Source organism: Mauremys reevesii, linkage group 2 (assembly GCF_016161935.1).
Source record: "Mauremys reevesii isolate NIE-2019 linkage group 2, ASM1616193v1, whole genome shotgun sequence".
NCBI classification, from domain to species: Eukaryota; Metazoa; Chordata; order Testudines; family Geoemydidae; genus Mauremys; species Mauremys reevesii.
The window spans coordinates 212,167,220-212,188,681 of NC_052624.1; the positions used below are offsets into that span (position 1 = coordinate 212,167,220).

The window sequence follows — 21,462 nt, forward strand, 5'->3', positions numbered from 1 at the left end:
CAGGCAAAGGCGCAGCCCCGGTGGGCAGCCGGAGCCGAGACGCGGGGGCCCGGGGCTCAGGCTGCCTTGCGTGGGGTTAGTCGTGGGGGAGGGAGGCGGCTTTGCAGGTGAGCTTGGGGAAGTTGACAAAAGCCTGGGAGCGTTCATAGATCAGCGCATGAGCCGCTGTTTTCAGCCCCAGATCTCCCGCAGCGGAGGGCGTGTGAGTCAAGCCTCGCAAGTCACAAGACGAGCTTTGAAATGATGAGTTGTTTGGGTTTTTTTAAAAAGTTTGTGGTTTTTTTATTGGGTTTCTGATTTTTATTTCATGTAGCGTTCACATTTTCAAGCAACCGAGCTGTCTAGATTTCTTTCTGATTTTTTTTTTAAGAGAAAGCTTGAGATTCTCACTTAATTACATTATTCCAGAGCCTGGGGTGTGAAGAAAAAGCAACAGCTGGCAATGCTGAGTATTTCTGTGATGGTTTTAAATAGTCAAATGAATAGTGATTTTAACCCCTCCCCCCAACTGAATATTGCAATGTTAAACAAAATGAAACTGACCAGAAACAAAGGCGAAGATGGGTTTTGTGTTTTGTTGTCTAAACTGAGTGAGGTACAATAAGTAAACAAACTACTTAAATAGTGAAAAGTAAATTATTTTTAAATACATTCAGTTTATCTTCTAAAGAGCTACGAGGGGTATTATAAGTTAATTGAAAAAAGTTCACAAACTTCTTTAACATAGTGTCCTGTTGAACCTAGGGGCTTGTATACATTTACTGCACTGCTGTGGTTCTTGGTGAAGACGCTACCTACGCCTACAGGAGAATTTCTCCTGTTGATGTACCACTATCTACACCAGGGGTTAGGCTGCTATAACTACGTTGCTCAAGGGTGTGGATTTTCCACACCCCAAGTGATGTAGTGATGTCAACGTAAGTGCCTTGTGTAGACCAAGCCTAACCATCTTTCAGTCTACTTTGCTTCCAGTTTGTCTTTCAGTTAAAGCCCTGATTATCCCTTACCTTGTACATTATAGGTCTGATGTATGGGATTTCTGCACAGGCTTGTAGAATCTGCCCCTAAGTGAAATAAGCAGAAAAGAAATGACCTACTGACAGGTCATGTCATCTGTACTATGTATTTTCATTACTGATTTTTCTGTATTTAATAATATTGCTAATGACATATTTTTCTGTCAAATACGTGTGCCAGGAAACTGGAATTCGGGAGCTAACGTTTAGGAACTGGGAGCTTTCCCCTTTTTTGTTTAATAAACATATCCTGCCAATTCCTTCTATCTTTAAGACAAATATAGGGCCAAAGCGTGACCCATTCTGCATTTCCATGGAGACATCAAGCTCTTTTTACTACTCTGTGCCATCTATTCATACTGTGCATGACAGCATGGAGAGATGTGAAACTTCATCAGGACCACTGCATTCCTTATATGTTGTTTTGGGTGGAGAGTGGATGTTAAGGAACAGGGAATACTCCATTCCACTGCACCAGCCAACACAGTTGCACCAGGGAATATGTACTGTGCCAGGTATAGGGCTGCCACAGGTTACATACCCCCTGGAGCAGGGAAACAGATTGTGACAGCTCCTGGGGCAGCATAGCTATGTGTTGCCCCATACATAGGGCTTGTGGCAAAAATCACAATTGTCCCATGGTAATTATGTTAGAATGAGTTACAATATGATTCTAACCTTCAAAATATTAATGGGTCATAGCCTACCATCAAAATTACACAACTTTCATTCATTTCAAAAGAATTGCAGACATGGTAAAATGCCAGGATATGGCTACAATTTGGACCCAATTATGACACATTTCCAAAGGTAATGCTCCAAGTGAATCATATTAGTAAGCATTATGCTCCACAATAAGTATTTGCAGTTTTGAATCCTTAGTTATGTGTCAGCATATTTGCCTGGAAAAATCCATAGCAGTGTACTTAGCAAGAGCTGGGTGATTCAAACTCCTTATTCTGAAGGAGTGGCTAAAAACCTGAACCCTCATATCACATTTACATAAATATTTCCATCCTGAATATATTTTATACTCTGAATGTATTTACCCTTCACCAAAGCTAACAAGTACTGTCTTTAAGATAAGAATATACTCCCCTAATCGAAATCCCAGTATACTTTATTGTAATTCTTCTACTGGTCTCCATTTCTACAGATCATTATTGGCTTCTATTGGTTGGTTTCTCCTGGCAGACCAGTAGCCCTGAGAGCCAGCAAATAGGCCTGTTCCACTTTTACAAAATCTGTTTGCCATCTGGACAAAGATAAAAATTTTAAACAGAAAATTCCATTGGGGTTGGTGGAGAAAAATAGTTTGTATTTTCATATTTCACAAACAGGTAAACCAGGCCCTTCATCTGCTCAGCACTACATGAGGTAACTAGGAGCTCATTTATATCTACAGGTGGATCTTTCAGTCTGTTTTCTTGCTCAGCCAGATTCTTTTTTTTCTCAATTTATTCCTGGCTCTAATGGTTTCTTATTTTCTTTTCTTTTTATTTCTTCTGTTCGCTTTCACTTCTCTTTAATTCATCCATGGTTCTTCTCACACATCTTAAACTTCTGCTTGCAGACTGTCCCCTGTCTTTCCTCTAAGGTGGAGTCTGCTCCTCTTACCACATGTTATTGCATTTTCTCCTCCTCTTCCTCCCCCCCTGCCAAAAATCTGACCATTCCAGTTTCTACAAAACCTTTAAAAAGGTTCTGATTCATCCCTTCACTGAAAATATTGGTCTGAATAGAAAGAAAGCAAGAAAAATGTTATACCATGTGTACCCTATAGCAACAGTATCCTGAAAACAAAACAGTTGTTTAAGGTGTACCCTTTAGTATAGATTCAATAATAGATTTATAGAATTTGTTTGAATGTATATATGGATTAATGTATATTTTCATTATGTTTTTAAAGAAAAATAGAAGAAAGACAAACAACTTCCTCAAATATCCTTTACTAGTCACTGTAGTAAGTAGTCCAAAAGCGGAATTGTTCTGGTATGTGTTTACTTTCTCAACAAAACAAAAATTCAAATATAGCACTTGTATTAGAAATAAACTAAAAACACTAAGTTTGGGCAATAGTTTAGAATAAAATTTCGTTAACTACAGTTTTAATACCATTTTAAGATATTTCTTGTCTTGCAAACTGTAAGCAAAAGCATGTTACTAAAAATTATGGCAATAGAAAGTTCACTTAGAGTCACTGTAGGGTTTTGCAGAACTTTCATTAACATCAATGACAATTCCAACTGCAGAGCAATAGGAAAATTCGGAACATCTTCCTTTCTCTAAAAGCAACAAAGAATCCTGTGGCACCTTATAGACTAACAGACGTTTTGCAGCATGAGCTTTCGTGGGTGAATACCCACTTCTTCGGATGCAAGAAGGTGCCACAGGATTCTTTGTTGCTTTTACAGATCCAGACTAACACGGCTACCCCTCTGATACTTCCTTTCTCTGTTCCCACAATCATTCATGTCTTTTTCAACTACAGAAAGAAATACCACAATGTGGCTACTGATGAAGCCTCAGCTAGTTGAAAATGTCCCATTCGCTACATGAGTTTTCCATTAGCTTCTGAGTGCACTTCAGGGTGTTGGTTTTTAACCAATAAAGCCCTATATAATTTATGATCTGGCTACTATAGTTACTGTCTCTCTTCCTGTGTGTCATTGCAGTGGCTTCAATCAATTGGTACACTTATGTTGAAAGTCACTAGATGTGTATTTTTGAGGCCTAGTGGCAGGGGCCCGTAACTTGGGGTAAAGTTTGACACTTTGTACCACACTATTCTGAGCATGGAGCCCCTTCAAATGGCCCCAAGAGGATCACTTTAGGGCAGAGGTAGGCAACCTATGGCACATGTGGCAAAGGCGGCATGCGAGCTGATTTTCAGTGGCACTCGCACTGCCCAGGTCCTGGCCACCGGACTGGGGGGCTCTGCATTTTAATTTAATTTTTAATTAAGCTTCTTAAACATTTTAAAAAACATTATTTACTTTACATACAACAATAGTTTAGTTATATATTATAGACTTCTAGAAAGAGACCTTCTAAAAATGTTAAAATGTATTACTGGCACGCGAAACCTTAAATCAGAGTGAATAAATGAAGACTCAGCACAGCACTTTTGAAAGGTTGCCGACACTTGCTTTAGGGCAAGGTGGATCCTCCAGTGGTATAAAACCAGTGTTGCAACTCCAATACCACCTCCTTCCTACTGGTGGCATAGACATATGGTCTTGGAAAAAGGGATGTGGCATTTGCTTCACTGATTACTAATTGGTCCATGGGCCCCTTGGAATATAAACTAATTCCAAGTGATCTGACTGGTTGAAGTTATTTAGGAATATCAGAGCAACATACCACAAGCCAAGGATTGGAGTGGGGGGCTGGAGACCACCTTTGCATCTTCCCTTCAGAGTGGCACTGTGTGCTCCTTGATTGCAGTAGCCAAGAACCTAGATCAGAATGTTTTCAGTGCAGCATTACTTGCTCTGAAACTCACTCTCTGGGTGGTCCACCAGAGGCCATATTTACTGTACTTTAAAATATGGATCAAGAGACATGCTTTTGCCAAGCATTAGACTATGAACTGTTCTGTATGTTGACGGGAGTCGAACTTGGTGAATGTTAATTTATATCATGCACTCAGTTATGAAGGGTATATAATTAATAAATGAGATTGGCCTGAAGAAACTAATAATTCTTCAAACTCTGCCTTTATTAATCCATCAGAGGGGGTGATATGCAGCTTCTCTTTAATTGTGAGAATAATTATTAAAAAAAAGGTTTAAATCCTTCAGACTTTACTCATTTCCAATTGACATTTGGACTGAGTAAGACTGCAGTATATGGCCCCATGCTTTTACAGTATGTTTTCTTTTTGTCATAAGAAACCACCTAAAACATCCACAATGTCTGAATAAAATGTCTAATTTTAAAATTATTCTCATTAAAAAGTTTTTGTTTAACATTTTTTTCGAAGTTTTATCAGTCTCTTCCCTAAATAAAATGATACACCCAAGCATACTTTAGCTAGCTTTTCTTGTTTTTACCTAGTGATTTATCTCAAGACTTTCATATGAAAATCACCATTTGCCAAGACAAAAGGTGTATTATGTCAGGTATGAATATACCTTTTGTCACAGCAAAACCTGATTTTCACCCAAACCTCTTTGAATTATGAGATCATTACAGATACGTGCTTCATTGTGCCTAGTCATTGAAATAATAGATAATGCCACTTGCAGGTTTAAATGAGTGTAAATGATGGCTTCTCTGTAACTTGTAGTCTAAATCATGATTTGAGGACTTCAGTAACTTAGCCAGAGGTTATGGGTCTGTTACAGGATGAGATTCTATGGCCTGCAATGTGCTGGATGTCAGATTAAATTATCATGATTGTCCCTTCTGGCCTTAAAGTCTATGAGTCTTTTTACCAATACAATTTAAAATACATAGTTTCCGAACTTAAAACAACTGAAGAAGATGTATTTTAAAGGAATATTATCAAAATTATTTTATTTCCAGTATCTGAAAACTATTTTTTATAACATGAATCTGGATTCTGTACAGTATTTGAATTGCTTGAAGAATATAACATACAGTGTGGAAATTGTTCAACAGTTTCAACCCTGGAAGAACCTTATTCATTACTGAACAATATACTACCTTCAAAAATGCTCCTTTCACGCAAGACCTGAGAAAAAAGATGGATGGATCTTAAACCATGCTTTCAAAGCCAGCTGACTTGGAATCTACTAGACTAGTGGGAGAAGTGAATACCAGAGTGAAGGACCCTCTTCTGAGAATCTCTGCCCCCATTCCTAGAAAGCAGAAGTTCCCAGGCTGACTTGTGGCAGATGCAGTAGAGACACAATTTTTCAGGTAGTCAGCACCTCACTATTTAGGGCTTTACAGATGTATGTGACCTGGAAGTAAACAGAAAGTCAGTTCCATCCAGAAATTAATTTGCTATAGCTCTCTCATCAAACAGGTCAGAACTTTTATTCTGTACTAGCTGTAGCCTCTGAGCAGTTGTCAAAGGTAGCCTATGTACAGGACATTGCTATAATCCAATCTGGAGGCTAAAATGGCATGGGTAACTGCAGATTGGCCTTTGTCAGAAATAAATGATTGGAACTGCTTTACTGGGTATTGTTTTTGGCTGCTAATGCCACCTGAGAATCCAAACAATCAGGGATCCGAAAACACCCCTAATTATGAGTCTTTTGGATAAAGGGTGAGTGGGCCCCTTATAAATTGGAACAGATTCCATTCCCACCATAACTCCTTGATATTTCCTCTAGCCATTTGCATCACCTTCATCTTGTAGCAAGCATATGAGCTGAGCTGTACATTTAAAAGAATCAGCAACTGGATATGACTTACTTAGATTTAGAATCTCCTGTGCCTAGTGACATATGAGGGTACCCAATTTTTCCATTGCTGTCTAACTCCATCTTTCTTCATCTCCATGATGGCAGTATTCTTTTAGTTCGTCCTATGATAAGTCCCTTCTCTTTCCCTCTTCACAGTGGGAATCTAATCTAAGACATACCTTGTGCTTCTTCCACAGGGTAGCCTGATGACATGACCACACCACCATAATCGTCACTATCTAATTATTGAGTCTGCAGTCTGCTAACTCATGGTGCAGCACTTTCTTATTGGTTAGATGATCTCCCCAATGGATTCCCAAGATTCTTATTAAATAAAGCTGGTGAAATGTTTTCATTTCCTGTTGATTACATCCACCATCAGCCACATTTCCAAGGCATACACTAGTGTCAGAAAGACAATAGCATTGTTTAACATCATTTGAGTATGTAGATGTAGATTGAGTCCATTGTTAGAAGGAAATGATCACCAACAAAACTAGATGAGTCTCTCTGCCATGCTCAGGCCAAATGCCAGAATGAAAGGGAATTTTTATGACTTCAAATTATATTAAATCTGCCTCATCACAATTATGTCACTAACCTGATTCAAAGAACAGGAGGATTAAATACATGGTGATAAGTGATTAAATAACATCGTAAAAACATGTTTCAGAGTAGCAGCCGTGTTAGTCTGTATCCACAAAAAGAACAGGAGTACTTGTGGCACCTTAGAGACTAACAAATTTGTTAGTCTCTAAGGTGCCACAAGTACTCCTGTTCTTTTATTGTAAAAACATGTATTTTTGAGCCTGGGCCTAACACACTCATCCCAGAAAAGTTATCACCCTGACACTACCACTTGGAACAAGTTCTCTGGTCAAGATTACATGGACATTCTAGTGGATGAGAAGAAGAGTGCTTTGCTTGCACTGCAGCTACCGTATAAGATTTCAAAAGAACTTCTTGACATAAGATATCAGACTCTGTACAATTTCTGCCTCTGGTGTTCTAGTCTCCTCTCCATGCTTCATTTTTTTGCATGCCATCTGTGCACCCATGAGACGGTGTAAGAGGAGAATAATTGAGGAGCCACTGCATGGGTAGGCAAGGACAAAAGATGGCTATGATAATGGTATTAACAAGAACCAAATCTTCAGTTATTACTGTATTGTATGTATTACGAGTCTGGAGATTTAAACTTTTTTGTGCTGAATGAATCGTACATGTAAGTCTGGATTTAGTGCTGTGATATGATTCTTATATATTTTTTTACTCTGAGAAAATTATTGTTAAAAGATAATTATTTTTTAAAAAGGAATAAAACAGCAGAATTAAATTATAACTTCATCTAAAAGACTCTGTTACAGACTTCATAATGGTAGAATTTTTATTTTGCATACATTTTGGCATTTAAATGACGATGCATATTAAAATTACATGGGAAAGACTCGTGTGATGGCAATTGTTACAGAATTATTCACTAAACATTTCTTTCGTCTGCTGCATTTATTACTCTTAAGACTCCTCTTTATTCACATCACGTCAACACTGGAACTCTACCTTGTTTCTTTTGCACATAATATTTTGTCAGATTAGATAGAGGGTAGGAAGGGCAGTCTGTTACTGTGGATACTCATGAAAGAAATGAGTGACTCAACTGTGAGTTGCTTCTGCCCTATATATTTGTGTGGCTGGAAACCCCACTCCATTAGCAACAAAGAATCCTGTGGCACCTTATAGACTAACAGACGTTTTGCAGCATGAGCTTTCGTGGGTGAATACCCACTTCTTCGGATGCAAGTGGTGGAAATTTCCAGGGGCAGGTTTATATATGCAAGCAAGAAGCAAGCTAGAGATAACGAGGTTAGTTCAATCAGGGAGGATGAGGCCCTGTTCTAGCAGTTGAGGTGTGAAAACCAAGGGAGGAGAAACTGGTTCTGTAATTGGCAAGCCATTCACAGTCTTTGTTTAATCCTGAGCTGATGGTGTCAAATTTGCAGATGAACTGGAGCTCAGCAGTTTCTCTTTGAAGTCTGGTCCTAAAGTTTTTTTGCTGCAGGATGGCCACCTTAAGATCTGCTATTGTGTGGCCAGGGAGGTTGAAGTGTTCTCCTAAGGGTTTTGATGACAATATATATCTCCAGATCAGTGGCACCGCTATGGGCACCCGCATGGCTCCACAATATGCCAATATTTTTATGGCTGACCTGGAACAATGCTTCCTCAGCTCCCGTCCACTCACGCCCCTTCTCTACCTACGCTACATTGATGACATCTTCATCATCTGGACCCATGGGAAGGAGACTCTGGAAAAATTCCACCATGATTTAAACAGCTTCCACCCCACCATCAACCTCAGCCTGGACCAATCTACACGGGAGGTCCACTTCCTAGACACTACGGTGCAAATAATTGATGGTCACATTAGCACCACCCTATACCGAAAACCTACCGACCACTATGCCTACCTTCATGCCTCCAGCTTCCATCCCGGGCACACCACAAGATCCATTGTCTACAGCCAAGCACTGAGTTACAACCGCATCTGCTCTAACCCCACAGACAGAGACCAACACCTACAAAATCTCCACCAAGCATTCTCAAAACTACAGTACCTGCACGAAGAAATAAGGAGACAGATCAACAGAGCCAGACGTGTACCCAGAAGCCTCCTACTGCAAGACAAACCCAAGAAAGAAACAAACAGGACTCCACTGGCCATCACATACAGTCCCCAGCTAAAACCCCTCCAGCGCATCATCAGGGATCTACAACCCATCCTGGAGAATGATCCCACACTTTCACAGGCCTTGGGTGGCAGGCCAGTCCTCGCCCACAGACAACCTGCCAACCTGAAGCATATTCTCACCAGTAACTGCACACCGCACCATAGTAACTCTAGCTCAGGAACCAACCCATGCAACAAACCTCGATGCCAACTCTGCCCACATATCTACACCAGCAACACCATCACAGGACCTAACCAGATCAGCCACACCATCACCGGTTCATTCACCTGCACGTCCACCAATGTAATATATGCCATCATATGCCAGCAATGCCCCTCTGCTATGTACATCGGCCAAACTGGACAGTCTCTAAGGAAAAGGATAAATGGACACAAATCAGATATTAGGAATGGCAATATACAAAAACCTGTAGGAGAACACTTCAACCTCCCTGGCCACACAATAGCAGATCTTAAGGTGGCCATCCTGCAGCAAAAAAACTTTAGGACCAGACTTCAAAGAGAAACTGCTGAGCTCCAGTTCATCTGCAAATTTGACACCATCAGCTCAGGATTAAACAAAGACTGTGAATGGCTTGCCAATTACAGAACCAGTTTCTCCTTCCTTGGTTTTCACACCTCAACTGCTAGAACAGGGCCTCATCCTCCCTGATTGAACTAACCTCGTTAACTCTAGCTTGCTTCTTGCTTGCATATATAAACCTGCCCCTGGAAATTTCCACCACTTGCATCCGAAGAAGTGGGTATTCACCCACGAAAGCTCATGCTGCAAAACGTCTGTTAGTCTATAAGGTGCCACAGGATTCTTTGTTGCTTTTACAGATCCAGACTAACACGGCTACCCCTCTGATACTTGACTCCATTAGCAGGAAAATATGGCGGTAACCTGGAAAAGAAAATTCACAGAGTTTTCTTCCTTGTAGTATATACATTGTAGAGGGTGAGCTGGACCAGTATTTTTATTGTAGTTCCTGTTTTAAAATACACACAGTAGATTAACTGTACATAACTATCTCTAGTTCTTATAACAATTTAATATGTATGTCTGTAAAATACTATTCCCCAAACTAATTCTATCTCAAATATAAATTACCAAATTCTGTTCTAATTTACAGTCTTGTAAATCCCATGAACATCACTGACTTTCATTATAGTCATATCAATTTACTGAAGATTATACCAAAATAATTATAATTTGACCCAGACTTGTTAATTTTGTGTCCTTTTTTTCAGTCACTGAGTAAGGCTTCCCCCGTCAGACATTTCCTCTCTCTAGGTATGAGCATTGAGTTTCTCATCTGCTCACAGGACCTTGTTTCTCTTGCAGTTCCTGAGATATCACTCCTCCTTGCTCTATCACAAATTCTTATTCCCAGAATATCAAAGGGCTGTTTTCCTTGTATTAGCTGCTCCCAAGGTATAGGGCTCAAGAATAAGCACTTCACTTTAAGCCATGCTACTGTTTCTGTTCAGCCTTCTAGAACCTTTTGGTCTAATATTCTTTCCCCATTTCTTTTTAAAAAGACATCATACAAAAATGTTTTCCTGCATTTTAAATATTTCTGACCTAGTCAAATCCTTCTAAAAATGGTGTTTGTGTATGTGTGAGAGAGAGAGCTGTTGCACCCCATTAAAGAACCAATAGTCCTTCATAATGAAACACTTTCTGTTATCCCTTTTAAAATTCCTCTTCTGTTGTATGGAATTATGCAGCATTTTTCTTCTAGTCAGGTTGGTGGGGAGATGACAGTCCTTAAGGTGACAATAATGTTGTTATTAGAACTATTGACAGCAAGCGAGTGTGCAGTGAAGAGGTGTCAGTTTCTAGTCTGTATTGCATTGGCTTTGTAGTCCCAACAGGAGAAAAAATTACTAAAACCTTTTTGTTATCACTCAAGTAAACAGCTGTGATTCAGAACACACATGGGAGTGGATCTGTTGTTTAATAAGGAATATTTTTACAGACTTGTTTGTTTAACTGTGTCTACACTTTAAGTTTTCACCTCTAGATATTATAATATTAATAATATTAGTACATATCAATATTATTCCTAATACTCAGTATGCAGTTTTCCAATACTCCTCACTTTGTTAAATCAAAATAATTTTTTAACCTAAGAAAAAAAGCATATTCCTTGGTGAGGGCGATGGTCTCAAACCTGCTCCTGTAGAACTCAATATCTTAATTCCCATTGACTTTAATGGGAGTAGGATTTCGCTCTATGTATCTGCAAAGTTTCAAAGGCTAGCCATTTTTGCTGTGACCATGTCTAAAAATGTGTGGTTACATTTTGTTTACAATTCCCCTCTCCAATAACTGAATAAGGATTGAAAGGATTTTACTCCAACACTTAAAACAAAATAACCATCACCTTTGGGCAGAGAAGAAACAGCAAATGTCAGCCTCCTTGGGAATGTTTCTAAAAGTTATTATGAAAACAGTGAAAACACTGTGAAAATAGTATATTATAAGGGACAGAAGGGAAACCATCTTGCAACCTTAACTACAGCAGTTGTGGATGAAGGATTTCACCAGTATGTGTTTCTTTCTTTATTAGCTCATGATTGGACAGATAAATAATGTTTTGAAAGGATATACAAGTAGAAGCAGATGGAAGTCTGAGTCACAATACACTTCTCTGCTTTTGACCCTCAAGTGATACTTCACTACAGTTTTGACTGGTTTGACAAATATTTGAACAGTGATTAGGTGTGTCATTTGATGAATGCAATATTTTATTAATTTAAAATGTTGTATAGATATTTTCCCCCTTTTACTCCCTGCCTGATCAAGTGATAAAAATATATACTAGTGAAAGATGCAGTTCCAGCAATTTGGAGATGTTACACAGTAGAATTAATGCCCTGGTTTGCATATTTGCTTATTATGCATTAATTTATTTTCATAAATGTTAGCATATCTTCTGCTCACCAGAATTTAAGCTTGACAAGACTACAGAGTGGAAAAGGACTTAGAAACATAGGAATTGCTATATTCCTGGTTGGCTCCGATAGATCCCTGGGTTGGTGTTCAGATTACTCTTGCAGCTCCTTGAGTCTCTGCCCATGGTTGCTTCTTGTCCTGGACTGGGTTCAGAGCAGTGGTTGGGGGCTAGTCCTTGGTGCTGGCTGCTATTTACCTGGGCTAGTAGTAGGAGAATTTGGCTGCTTCCTGTTCAGGGGCGGCTCTAGGATTTGCGCCATCCCAAGCAGGGCGGCATGCCGCGGGGGGCGCTCTGGCGGTCGCCGGTCCTGCGGCTCCGGTGGACCTCCTGCAGACGTGCCTGGGGAGGGTCCGCTGGTCCCGTGGCTATGGTGGACCTCCCGCAGGCACGCCTGCGGATGCTCCACCAAAGCCACGGGACCAGCTGACCCTCCGCAGGCATGTCTGCAGGAGGTCCACCGGAGCCACCTGCCTCCCTCCCGCGGGACGCCGCCCCAAGCGCGCGCTTGGCGCACTGGGGTCTGGAGCCAGCCCTGTTCCTGTTGTGGTGGAACTTCTGCCCCTTATCTGGGTGCCTAGCTTATCGCTTGCTCCCTGGCTGGGGATGTTCTGGCCCTGTTTGTTGCTTCCCAGTTAATGCATTCAGGCCCATGTGACCAGAGAGATGGCTGGAGCACCGGCCAGTGTTGCTCTAGATACAGTTCCAAGCTGGTGACCACACATGGAGTGGGGTGGAGATCATGCTGTAAACTGAAACTCTGTAGTTATAGCAGCAAAGAATCCTGTGGCACCTTATAGACTAACAGACGTTTTGCAGCATGAGCTTTCGTCGGATGCTGTAGTTATAGTCCTCATTAGCTGGGGCTCTGTGGTTAGAATGCTGGATGACTCCAGGTGCAAAAACCTGGCCCCATTGAAATCAGTGACAAAATACCAAGATTTCATCCCAGAATTCTAACCATAGGTATCCTCCCTAAAGAAGCAATGACTACAGAGCTAGACGGTCTCCTAAGCTCCTGAAATCAGGAGATTTAAAACCCTAGGCAGGAGTAATTCAGCTGAAAAGAGGGGCTTTGTAGCCAAGTTAGTTAACTTAATGGGCCTGACAGTTAGTCAGTGCTGAGTAGCATGAATGCAATGCTATTACTGTGATCAAATAACAAATTTTTCTGTACTGTTTGTGTAGTAAATCTGTTAATTTCATTGACAACAAATAATTCCTGTTATCTGACTCTCACTCTTCTTTCTGTTCTTTCCTTTCTTCTCTTTCCCTCCATTCCATGTTTACTTTCATATTCTCTCTGATTCACTGATGGATGATGTGTTTCTGTGTGTGTGTCTAATTAACACATGAGCTGGAATCAGCTAGGGACTGTTGACATTTTTGTAAGCATTTTTTTTTGAGAGTCTTGTGGTTATACCACTACATGTTTTGTTCTGTTCCACATTTACATCTTTAATATATTAGAGGACCAAAACACTGAGTCTCCGCTCACTTAACCTGATATAAAGCAGGAGTTATTCCCCTGAATTTATACCAGTGCACAACTCATGTAATTAAGAGGAGAATCGGGCCTTGAGTTTTCTTTGAGATGTAGTCGCCCAATCTCAAAAAAATATATTGGAATTGGAAAAGGTTCAGAAAAGGGCAACAAAAATTATTAGGAGTATGGAACGGCTTCTATATGAGGAGAGATTAATAAGACTGGGACTTTTCAGCTTGGAAAAGAGACAGCTAAGGGGAGATACGATTGAGGTCTATAAAATCATGACTGGTGTAGAGAAAGTAGATAAGGAAGTGGTCTTTACTGCTTCTCACAACACAAGAACTAGGGGGTCACCAAATGAAATTAATAGGCAGCAGGTCTAAAACAAATAAAAAGAAGTATGTCTTCACACAATGCACAGTAAACAAGTGGACCTCTTTGCCAGAGGACGTTGTGAAGGCCAAGACCATAACAGGGTTCAAAAAAGAACTAGATAAATTCATGGAGGATATTGGCTATTAGCCATGATGGGCAGGAATGGTGTCCCTAGCTTCTATTTGCCAGAAGCTGGGAATGAGCAACAAGGGATGGATCACTTGAGGATTACCTGTTCTGCTCATTCCCTCTGGGGGAATGTAGCAGGGTGGTCCCCTGCTCCTGCCCTGTAGGGCTTAAAACAGCCCAGGAGAAGGTTGTGGCTGGGAGCTACTAAGCTTGGGCTGATGGGGGAAAGTAGGCTCAGCTGTGGCCATGCCCCAATCAGGCCACAGCTGGCCTGTATAATGAGGCTGGGAGCCAGATGCCTCTCTCTAGCTATAGAGGGAGATGGGCCTGGCAGCAAGGAGCTGGACACAGGGTACCTGAGTGAAGCAGGGCTGGGGAAAGGCAGAGGAGTTGGGGAGCTCCAGCCTGGAAAGCCCCAGGCTGTGGCCTAGCATTGGACTAACAGGTACTGGGGGGTTGCAGAGGGCAGCCCAGGGATAGGCCAAGGCAGCAGGTCCAAACCCTCCTTGCCAGTGATGAATAGGCTAATACTGCAGTTTGCCCCAGGGTGTGGGGCTAGACAATGACTGGCAGTAGCCATATACTGAGGCAAGGTAGGATAGAGGGTGGGGGTTCCCCAGGGAGGGGAGACCCTGAGAGAAAGGGGTTACTGCCAGGGGGCAGCACCCCATGTAAAAGGGCACCGGGTCCAGGGAGGCACACGGGAGCCAGAGGACAGGTGGATCACTGGCCTGCAGAGGGCGCTCTGGAGCTGAATCGAGCTAATTCCCAGAAGACACCAGCAGGAGGCGCCGCAGGGGTGAGTCCGCTCGTCTACACAGACCTGGCACTGGCCACTGAAGGAAGACAGGACACTGGGCTAGATGGACCATCGGTCTGACCCAGTAGGGCATTTTTATGTTCTGAGTTCTGTAATGCAAAAATTAAGTTGGGAATGCATTTATGGGTGAAACTTTATATCTATCTATCTGTCTATCTATATATCTTTAAACCCATTGAAGTTGAGCAATATGTACTTGGAACAATTAATAGGAAGTTGAATATATAATAAAGAGATAATGTTTGTAGTACAGGACACTTTCCTAGGATAATAACTTCCATCTTATTCATACAAGTATAGTAAATGTCAGGTCATATATTTTCAAGCAGAAAACATTCATCTCATGACAAAGTTCTGTTAGAATGATTTTACTTTGGTTATACCAAGTATAGGATAGTAACTAACATAGGACAATAATATAAGGAGTGGTAGATAGAAGAAATTATGACATTGACGTGCTGGCATAGAAGTGTAAAGTTAATAGAGGATTTAATTTCAAACACTAAAATTCAAATTGGTTGTTTTATTAATCTGGGTAACAAATCAGGAAGTGGGAACAGTATCGCGTGCCTGTAATCCTAGCTACTTGGAAGGCTGAGGTTGGCAGATCACTCGGGTTCTGGGCTGTAGTATGCTATGCCAATCAGCTGTCCAGTGCCACTGACTGCCTAACCAGTGGGTGGCTGAAGGACTGCCTCGAACAACATGAATGATGTGTTGTGATCAGTGCTCTCTCTCTGAGGGCTGATGGACCGATCAATCAAGGTGATGATCATATCATGTTGAAAAACATGTTGATGGTGGGTCCATGACATGGGGACTATTCCCCATCCTGACTCTTATATGGCTCGAGAGGCCAATTAACTGAACTGGCTGCACCTGATGCAGAAGCCCAGAGGAAGTCAAGCTGGGGAAGGAGCTGCGTGGTGACTATAAAGAAAGGGTGTGGAGACCATGGGGATCAGAGTCATGGCTGAAGACCTTTTATAAGGCTATTGGATTTTTTCTGTTGGAACTTCCCGTAACCCTGGAAGGGGTGAGATTAAACATTACCTGGCCAGAGTGCTGAGTCTTAAGAAGAGGCAAATCACTGAAGCACTAGAGCAACCGTTGGCTGGGGGATGCTAGAGAGGAAAGAGTTGCTATGCCATACCCAACCACCAGGAGGAAAGATAACGGAGAGTCCACAATCTACCAAAATAGTAACATCATCTTTCTAAAGTAATAAGTTTTGGAGGAAGGGGTTGAGAGATTTATATTTTTAAAATCTTCTATTTTAGAGCAGATTTAATTTGACGAAATGCAGCAGTCTTGGTCAAAATACTGTGTTTTGAATCTGAAAGAAATATTTTGAAAGTGATCTGGTTCTCTCTGATTTATGGAGAATTAATGTTTTCTGCGTGGTAGCTATAAAGAAATGTACAAGGGCTAGTTCCAAACTAAGTCCTTTTAGGCTTCTCTTTAGAATATTATTTATATTTGGATTCATCTCAATTCACTCTGATCAGTGAAGAGAAAAAAAGGATTAAAATGTTAGAGGACTTGTTTCATTTTAAACAGAAGGAACTGATCTTGGTTGGTTTAAGAAAAATGCTCAGTTGATGTATCCTCTTTTAAGCACCTAATCCTGGCTCAAAGCACCTCTCTACTATTGAGATCTCATGACCACTCAGCTTCAGAGCCAGGAGTTAACATGAAATGTTAAGGTCCTTTCAGTGTGTATCTATCTAGCTACTTACATGGCTCCCAACACTAGTATCTGGGGTTTTCCTCCCACATATCAGTGGCTGCATTGTGTTTACACAGATGGCCAATGATTATTCCTCATAGGGATGGAGTCTGTGAATCTAAACCTTTGTCCCTCCAAATGCCAAATACAGCAGCTGGAGTACCAGTCCAACCATGCTGCAGTACTCACCAGGGCCAGCTGTGATCTGGATCAGTACCAGGTAAGTTTACATATAGTTTACATTTGAGGTCATAGTATGTCCTCACTGACACCTGTGCAACCCTACCCTTTCAATAAGATTGAATGGGTGTCATTGAGGACTGAATTTGACCTTAGTTGCTATGTAAGATGTCTCTATCTGTTACCCATATTGGTTACATAGTGGAACAGAAATTTTGGCTGTAGTAGAGCAACAAACTGTTTAAAAAAAAGTGGTTCCATCTCTAGGGTTAAGAATGTCCATTATGAGCTGTTTCTGTTATGATTCCTGTGGGAGATTGCAATCCCCTAATACAGGGGTGGGCAAAATACAGCCCACAGGCCGGATCCGGCCCATCTAACATTTCTGTCTGGCCCACCAGGCTCTTTGGCTGCCCTCTCGTGATCTGTAGGCCACTAAAAGTCCCGCGGTGCAGCAGGGTGCTCAAGCAGGCTGCTTGCATGCCATGTCCCCATGCCACTTCTGGAAGCAGACGGCTGCTGCTGGCATGTCTCTGCGGGTCACTGGCAGGGTGGGGAGGCAGATCTGCACGCTGCCCCCACCCCCAGCACTGTTCTTACAGCTCCCATTGGCCAGAAACTGCCCAATGCGAGCTGCGGGGGCAGTGCTTGCGGGCACGGGCAGCGCACAGAAATCTGCTGCCTTTTTCCCTCCAAGGGGTGCACAGAGACATAGCAGCAGCAGCCAGCTGCTTCCGGGAGTGGCGTGGGGTCACGGCATGCTGGCAGCCTGCCTGAGCCCTGCTGCACCGCCAGCTTTTGAGCTGCCTGTGGTAAGCACCTCCCAGCCAGAGCCTGCACCTTGCACTCCTTCCCGCACTCTAACCCTCTGCCCCAGGTCAGAACCCTCTCCTGCACCCAAACTCCCTCCCAGACCCTGCACCTCTCCATTAATATAGTAGAAATGTGCAACCTGTGACGACTTACCAAAATTCATGGAGTGGACCCCCCCAGCGAAAATTATTGCGCACCCTGCCCTAATAGCTAGGCAGATGCCTACTAAAGACTTTTGATTGTCTTTTCTTAACTAATACCTGATGATGATTGATGTTGTTTTTTTTTTGAAAAATAAATGTATATGAACCATCTAGCTGTGCACATAGCTGGCCACTGAATTCATATTCTTAATATTTCCCTTTTCTGCACTCCTCCTTTTCTTCATATGTTGCATCTTGTCTTCAATTCCAGAAGACTGGAAGAGCACTAATGTTATAACAATATTCAAAATGGGCAAGTGGCATGACCAAGATAACTGTAGGCTAGTTAGCATGACATTAAGCCCAAACAAATAGTGGAAAAGGTGATACAGTAATTAATTGATAAAGAATATGAAGATAATGCCAGTCAATTTGGTTTTATGGAATGTAGATGTTGTCAAATGAACCTGATTTAATTCTTTGAGATTATGAGTTTGGCTGATAAAGGTAACTTTAGATGTACTATTCTAAGACTTTCGTGAGTTGTTTGACCATTAAGGCAAAATATTCAAACTCAGCTGCCTAAAATTGGGAATATAAATCCATATTTAGGCACTTATATAAGGGATCTGATTTTTCTCAGGTGTTAAGGACCCACAGTTCCTACAGACATCAGCTTCAACTTCCATTGAAGCTCATGAGAATTTGTCTGAATAAGGACTCATAAAAAACAAGTCATTATCACAGAAATACAGAATTGGTTGTGTTGCTCATTCCATCACACAAGCATAAAATCCTGGGCTCTCAAAATTCCACTGGTCTTGCAAGACTGCAAAAGTCTTTATTTACAGGTGTTATTCAGAGGCAGGACATCTGCAACAGCCAGGAGAAATTTAAAGATGTCATGAATGACAAACAGCAATTAACAAATTAAGAAATATTTGTATGTTTATTCACTTCATTGGTCAGATACCAGTTTTGTAAGAAAAGGTGGTCCACTCCACCCATCCTTTTATTAATGTCATTGCAAATAGTTTATAGTCATAGATATCCCATTTCCTGGTCTAATGGATTTCTTTCTTGTCATTTACCTTTACATGCCTTTTAGAGATAGGTGTGGTTGTGTATTCATTTTATAACTAACTCCCTTGCCATGTTCGTTAAGTTTATTCAGTTCATAAGCAAAGACAAGTTCATGCATGTACATTAGTTTCGGCACATCTTTAACTTTTAGATTATTATTTAGATGTTTTCTGAGATTATCATGGAAGATGTTTGTATTGCTGAAATACTTTTTAGTCTAGTGAAACTATACCCTTTTTCATAAACAGCTCTTCTTCGTGTATCTCTCTTTTGGCTAATGTTGTTTTAAAATTATAAGAAACAGGGTGTTGATTTCATACTCTATTGTAGTGTTTTAAAGTGGATTATATTAAAAAAAATTTATCCTTTCTACATGATTATGGTCTTGCACAATGTTGGAAAAAAATTACCAAAATTACCGCCTCATTAAAATAGTGCTTAAACTTTAGCAAATTATGTACAGATATAACACATTTGAATGCCCATTACATAATATTGAATGCCCAATACATAAGCATAAGAATATTCCCTTCTGATTGTAATGTATGATGCATCATGGGCCTAAGCAGACCCACTAATCTCACACCTTGCACGGTGAGGGTAGCCATTGCGTGTTGTGTATGCAGATGGACTCCATTGTCCGTGGCCAGATTATATTCACTGAGTCTTCTTAGGGTTCCTTCCCATCTCAGATGCCTGTGTGCATGTACCCCTGCTTCAGCCCCATGGGGCACACCTGCCAAGGCTCAGGGCCAAAGCCTCTCATGGAGTTGAAGCCCCAAAACCCCCTCCCCGCAGGACAGAAGCCCCTAGATCCATCACTCTGCCACAAGGCTGAAGCCCTGAGCCCCGGCAGGTGCACCCAGCTCTTTAACTTCTGAAGATTATCATATGTGTCTCAGAGGGTCAGTACTTTTGGCCACCCCTTCATAGTCCCTCAGATGGAAGTTGCTATCCAAACAGCTTTGAAAGCAACAGCAGGTGAATTACTAAATGAAGCAGCATCAGGAATGGAACTTAGAGGAGGGCATCCTGGATTTCCTGTTGAACATGAGAGACCACTGTGACAATGTGCTAATGACAGGGCAATCAGAAATACAAAGGAAGTTAGCTTTGACTACATAGCCAATCTATTGAATAGACTGTAGTTTGGCTACCTGAAACCATTTCTTTATCATAACAGGAAAACAAAGAGAAACATTAAAGTACACATTAGGAAAACATTTTACAATATTGGCACAGTTTGTGACTTACAAGTCTGTAATTAGAGGTTCCTGAAGTACAAAGGTGTAGCAGCAGGGCTAGTTCTAGTGTATTGTACAGCTCAGGTATGTTTCATCACCTTCCCTCCCACAATGTGTTTTAACTCTCTGGAGTGGGGAGTTTCTAAATTATGCAGTTAAATGGAAGATCTTCCCTTGTCAATTAAGCTTGTTTGAACTGAGAGGGCAAAATTACTGTGGCATTGATTGTACTGTAGGTAGCCTAACTGACTATTTTACTTTATTGATGTGAGCTTTTATTTCAATGTAGCATTCAAGTCGGGTCAATAAAATCCATGGAGACAGATGTATAGAATAGAAATTGAAACATAGTTGCTAATACCCATAAATGGAGAAGTAATTCTTGCTAGCATCTCAGTCAAATTAATTCATGAATATTTGAAAATGTCATTAGATATTTTTAAACTTGCATTCTTTGTAGAGTTTGTAATGATAATTTAGTCAAACGCTATGAAAATGAAACAATGGGGTTAGACCAATTTACACCAGCTGAGGATCTGGCCAAATACTTTAATATACTTTTAGCACGGTTTCACAAGAGTCTCATAAGCAAACAAGAGAAAGGTGGTTTAGATTAAATTACTCTAAGATAGTTGTGCAACTGGTTGAAAGACCATACTCAAATGGTTTACTGTCAAACTGAGAGGATGTATCTTGTGAGGTCATAAGAATGGCCATACTGGGTCAGACCAAAGGTCATTCTAGCCCAGTATCCTGTCTTCTGACAGTGGCCAATTGCCAGGTGCCCCAGAGGGAATGAGCAGAACAGGTAATCATCAAGTAGTCCATTCCCTGTCTCTCATTCCCAGTTTCTGGCAAATTGAGGCTAGGGACACCATCCCTGCCCATTCTGGCTAATAGCCATTGATGGACCTATCCTCCATGAATGTATCAGTTTCCACCAGGGTCAGTCCTATATCCGATACTATTCAGTATTTTCATTAATAACTTGGGAAATGGACTGAGAGTATGCTTATAAAATTTGTGGATGATTCCAAGCTGGAAGGGATTGCAAGTACTTTGGAGGATAGGATTAGAAGTCAAAATGACCTTGACAGATTGGAGAACTGGTCTAAAATCAACAAGATTAAATTCAATAAAGATGAGAGACTACACTTCGGGAGAAAAGAATAAAATGTCCAAATACAAAATGGGGGATAACTGGCTGGGTATTAGTACTGCTGAAAAGGATCTGGGGGTTATAGTGGATCACAAATTGACCATGAGTCAACAATGTGATAATATTCTGGGGTGTATGTAAGACACAGGAGGTAATTGTCCTGCTCTACTCAGCACTGGTGAGGCCTCATCTGGAGTACTGTGTCCAATT

At 41.1% G+C, this 21,462-nt stretch overlaps 1 long non-coding RNA gene across 1 annotated transcript; it reads left to right on the forward strand.

Annotated features, from left to right (window-relative positions):
• Window positions 1-161: 161 nt before the first annotated feature.
• LOC120398979 lies at window positions 162-6,751 on the forward strand. The gene is made up of 5 exons (XR_005594856.1): window positions 162-202; window positions 2,357-2,393; window positions 2,926-3,008; window positions 5,643-5,903; window positions 6,595-6,751. It is a non-coding gene; the product is annotated as an uncharacterized LOC120398979 (long non-coding RNA).
• Window positions 6,752-21,462: the final 14,711 nt, after the last annotated feature.